A 5,065-nucleotide genomic window follows, 5' to 3' on the forward strand; every position below is an offset into this window, starting at 1 on the left:
TCTTTTCCAGGAGTCCCTTCGGTCCCAGCCAGCGGGACCATAGACACTTTTGAGGCCGAGAGGGTGCTGTGTCCCCGGCCTCCGAGCCGAGGTGGCCCGGCTAGGTGGCGCCACGGATTTTTTTTTTTTCTTTTCCAGGAGTCCCTTCGGTCCCTGATAGCGGGAGCCTGGACCTCTGAGGCCGAGAGGGTGCTGTGTCCCCGGCCTCCGAGCCGAGGTGGCCCGGCTAGGGGGCGCCACGGAGTTTTTTTTTTTTTTTTCTTTTCCAGGAGTCCCTTCGGTCCCTGATAGCGGGAGCCTGGACCTCTGAGGCCGAGAGGGTGCTGTGTCCCCGGCCTCCGAGCCGAGGTGGCCCGGCTAGGGGGCGCCACGGAGTTTTTTTTTTTTTTCTTTTTCTTTTCCAGGAGTCCCTTCGGTCCCTGATAGCGGGAGCCTGGACCTCTGAGGCCGAGAGGGTGCTGTGTCCCCGGCCTCCGAGCCGAGGTGGCCCGGCTAGGTGGCGCCACGGATTTTTTTTTTTTTCTTTTCCAGGAGTCCCTTCGGTCCCTGATAGCGGGAGCCTGGACCTCTGAGGCCGAGAGGGTGCTGTGTCCCCGGCCTCCGAGCCGAGGTGTCCCGGCTAGGGGGCGCCTCCGAGACTTTATTTTTTCCAGGATCCTCCCCGGTCCCTGCCAGCGGGAGCATGGACTTCTGAGGCCGAGGGGAAGCTGTGTTCCAGGCTATCTACCATGGCCTCCTCGGTCTGTGAGCACTCAGGGTTCTAAGGTCGACCAGTTGTTCCTTTGCGGTCCGGTTCTCTTTCTACATGGGGACCTCTTGGGGACACGTCACCGAACATGACTTCCAGACGTTCCGTGTGGCCTGTCATGTTTATCCCTGTGTCTTTTACACTTTTCATCTTTGCTATCTGTCCTTATTGTACCTGGAGATATATGCTGACACGCTGTCCTTTTGACTCTTTTTGTCATTAAAGGACGTTGGAAGAGGCTTGCACCAAGGCTGTTTGCTTGTCCAGCCCTAGCTCTTTTCTTCTGCGCATGGGCCTCTTCGATGCTTGAAGCTTAGCGTCCCCCCATGAGTACGCGCTTCCTGCTTTCCCGTGCTTGCTTGCCTGTGCTCTGTGGGGCAGCTTTATGACAACCGTCCCGCGTGTCAGGCGTTCCCGATTTCCCCGTGGTGGTTGTCGTCCGTTACCGGTAGGAGTCGTTGGTGCCGAGTGCGACTGGAAGGGTTTTCCCGTTTGGTGCTAGTGACCCCCTGGCGTGCTCCTCTGCGGCCGACCGGTTTTTTTATTTGTTTTTTTTTTTTTGTTTTTTGTTTTTTTTTTTTTTTGTTTTTTGGAAGGAGTTCCCGAACCTCCGCTGCTTGGTGGTGTGTCCCTTTCTTTCCTGCTGTGTGCCTCCCGAGTTGCACCTTTTCTCCTTCGAAGGGGATTTTATTTTTTTATTTTTATTTTTTATTTTTTATTTTTATTTTTTTTTGAAGGAGTTCCCGAACCTCCGCTGCCCGTTGAGTCCCGTTCTTCCACGCCACGTGCCTCCCGAGTGCAACGCTTCCTTTTTTTTCTCGCCCTCGAGAAGGGTAAATTTTTTTTTTTGTGTGTGTGGCAGTGTTAGCGACTTCTTCCCGTGCTCTCTCTCGCTCTTCTCGCTCGTATTCCCGTCCAGTGCGTTGTTAGAAAGCTCTCACGCCCGTTGTTCCCGATGCATGGCGTGTCTCGCTCCCGTTGGATCGATGTGGTGCTGCCGCGTTCTCTTCGGGCCGGGGCCTAAGCCGCGCCAGGCGAGGGACGGACATTCATGGCGAATGGTCATTCAGCGCGAATGGCGACCGCTCTTCTCGTTCTGCCAGCGGGCCCCTCGTCTCTCCTCCCCATTCCTTTGCAGGGTGGTGTGTGGAAGTCAGGGGTGCGGCTGTCCGGCACGAGCGCTGACCCGCGCACACTTGTTGCTGTGGTTCGCGGTGTCCCTGTGGACGTGTCGGGGGCGCTTGCCCCCACGCCGTTCACTGCTTCGCGGCCCTCTTCCCCCGTGCCGGGGGAAGGTGGTAGACCCGCTGCGGTGCATACCCTTCCCGAATGGTGTGTGCACGCGCCCTGCTTCGTGTGAGCCTTGCGGTGCTCCTGGAGCGTTCCGGGCTTTGACCACCAAGGTGCCCGCTTCTGAGTTGGCGGTGGCGCTTCCCGCTCCCCGGCGTGCCTCCTGTGCTCCATGGTGCTTGTGCCTTTACGCTTTCCCTTGTCCTAGTTGCCGGCTTTCTGCACGGTGACAGAAAGGGGGGGGGTCGAGGAGTTGAGTGTGCGGTTAAAAGGCTCCTTCCGTTGGGTGAGCGCCCACCCCGTGCCTATGTTTTTGGTGCCTTCACCCGCGGGCCCTGCGCGGTTAGGGTGGTGCTGAGCGATCGCGGCTGGCCCTTTTTAAAGACCGGACTCCCTCAAGTCAAGGCTCCTCCTTTGTGTGCGCCTTGAAGAGGCCTGGCTCTCGGCGGGGACCTGTCGCAGGTCCCCCCGGTCCGCGAATGCTCAAGAAGACCCCGGAGAAAGAGACCTTTGCCGATACCGCAGACCCCCCACCAGCTGGCGCGTGGTCCTTCCCGTTCTGTCCCGCGCCTGTTGCTCGTTTCCCGTTGCGTGCACGGAGCCCTTGGCTGCTCGTCGGTGTTGGGTTCGTCCCGCCCTCAGTGAGGAATTTGCCTTCTCTAGCTATCTTCGGAAAGGGCTTTACGATCTCCGAGGGGCTTCTCCCGGATGGTCCCCTCGGCTGCCCGCCCTGACCTCAGCCTTCTGCGCGCAGCGTTTGCTCTCTCGCCTACCGCGACCCGCGCCTCCCCGCTCCGAGTACGAGGAGGGATCACGCGGGACGGGGCTCTGTCGACCTGCCGCTGTGCGGAGCTTGTGGGGGAGATTGGGTTTCTGGTGGCAGGTGGCGGGGAAGGGCCGTGCACACGCCCGCGTGCGCGGTACCCCCCTCACCGCGAGGGGTCGTCGCGGGACGGGTGGGTTTGGAAGGGCGGCGGTGGGCTCCCGGTCCCACCCGCCTCCGTTTCCCCCCGTGCCCTCCGTCGCGTGTGCGTCCCTCCCACGCGCGTCCACGTCCCGGCCACTCTCGCGGCGAGGTCGTGTCGCGTGTGGTGCGTGCCGCGTGCTCTCGGGCGTCTGCGGTTGCCGCCTCGTCCCCCCCTTCCACGGCAGCGTTCCCACGGCCGGTGGAGATCGCGGGAGCCGTCCTACCCCCCCTTCCCCCTCCGCGGGGCTCTTGAGGGTCCGTGAACCGCGGGGTTGGCCTCGCTCTCGGGGGCGGACTTCTTATTTGGGGGAACCGGCGGTCGGCCGCGTCCGGCGCGTCGTCGGACGTTGGGACCCGCTGCCACGCGGGGGTCTTCGTCGGTTGGCGTCGGCGTCTGCCTCGGTTCTCTCTCGCGTCGGCTGGCGTCTCCTCGGGCTCCCGGGGGTTGTCCGTTGGTTTCGGGTCGGCTCGGTGCCGCGGGCGTGGCGGGACTGCTCCGGGTTGGGTGCAGTGTGATTCCCGCCGGCTTGGCTCGCGTGCCCGGTCGCCGCCCGAGCGGCCTCCCGGTCCCTTGTGAGGCGTCTCCCGCGGGGGGTGCCGCTGCGGCCCGCCCTGCCGTCGACGGTCCTCGTTCTGTCGGTTCGCTCCCCCTCCCCGCCCGCCGGCGTTCCTTTCTCTCTCGCTCCTCGTCTGGCCGACCCGCGGCCGTGCTGCCGGGCCCCTCCTCACGGGGGGGCAGCCGGGCGCGCACGGGTCCCGGGGCGGTCGCGGGGTGCCTGGGGGGAAGGGCCGCCCGGCGGGCGGGAGGAAGTTGCGGTTTGAAGGGCGTCCCGGCCGCCGCGGCCGTGGCGGCGCGTCTCGCCTGGTCTCTTGGAGGCGTGTGCGGGGGGAAAGACGCCCCGCGAGGCGTAGAGGAGAAAGAGGCTTTAGTGGCTGTCGCCCACGCCGGTCCGTGGGGCCTGTTGGCTGAGGGTGCGTCTGCGCGGGGGCCCGTCCGGCCCCGCCGTCCTCTGGGAAGGCGTGCGTCGGGGGAAAGCTGCCGGGGTGCCAAGGTGGGCGCCTGGGCGTTGAGTCGAACCCGTGTGCGCGTCCCGGTGTGGCGGTGGGGGCTCCGGTCGGTGTCTCTCCCCCTCGCTGCCCCGAGGCCCGGCCTCCCTTCCGACGCGGGCTCGGCCCCCCTCTCTCCCCCCTCGCGGGGTCAGAGTCGCTCGTCGACCTCCTCCCCTCCTCCTCCACCTGTCCGCGCGAGGGCGTTGCCGCCGCGTGTCAGGCGTTGGGCCCGTCCTCATCCTCCGCTTCTCGCCCGGGGTCGGCCGCCGTCCGGTCTCCCGCCGCTCCCCGTTGGCGTGGTCTCCCTCCCGCCGGTTCACGGTCCTCCGACCCCGCCCGAGGGGGTCGGGGGTGGTTTCCCCGTCTCCCCGGCGTTGCGCCTCGCTTGCCCGTGTGCTTTGGGGGTGGGCCCGCTGCGGCCCCCGCCCGCCCGTGAGCCCCGGCCGCATCCGCCGGCGCGGCCGCGCCCGGTATGGTCCGCGGCGTGGGCCTCGTGTTGGGAGCGTGTCGTCCTCGCGGCGTCTCGGTACGGGTGTGTCGCTGGGTTCCGACGGGTGGCCTTCCCGGTTCTGCCCCCGCCGTCCCCCGCCCGTCCGTCCCGCGCCCCTCTTCCCGCTCTGAGGGGGGTTCGGTCGTTCCCGCGGGTCGACCGTCGCCGGTCGCTTCTCTCTCCGCCTCCCTCAGCGCTCGTCCTCCCGCTCGCCCCGCGCCCGGTACGGCCGGCGCGTCCCGGCTCTTCCCGATGCCGCGGCGGGGGAGTAGGGGAGGTGGGGGCGGGCAGGGAAAGGAGGAAGGGGAAAAAGGGGTTTGCCGTGGTGGCGGTGGTGTCGGGGGAGGAAGCGGCGCGTCGGTCGTGGGGACCGGGCGCGGCGGTCGCGGTGCTCTCTCGTGCGACGGGGTGCCTCTGCGCGCGCGCGGACGGGTGTCGGACCCCTCGTTCGGGGGGGTTCCCGGCCGCTCTCGCCTCCCGTTCGCGCGTCCCGCTCGTCCCCGTTCGCCCTCGCCTCCCG

Source organism: Rattus norvegicus, unplaced genomic scaffold, assembly GCF_021556685.1.
Source record: "Rattus norvegicus strain SHRSP/BbbUtx unplaced genomic scaffold, alternate assembly SHRSP_T2T unassigned-0000195, whole genome shotgun sequence".
Classification (NCBI taxonomy): Eukaryota; Metazoa; Chordata; class Mammalia; order Rodentia; family Muridae; genus Rattus; species Rattus norvegicus.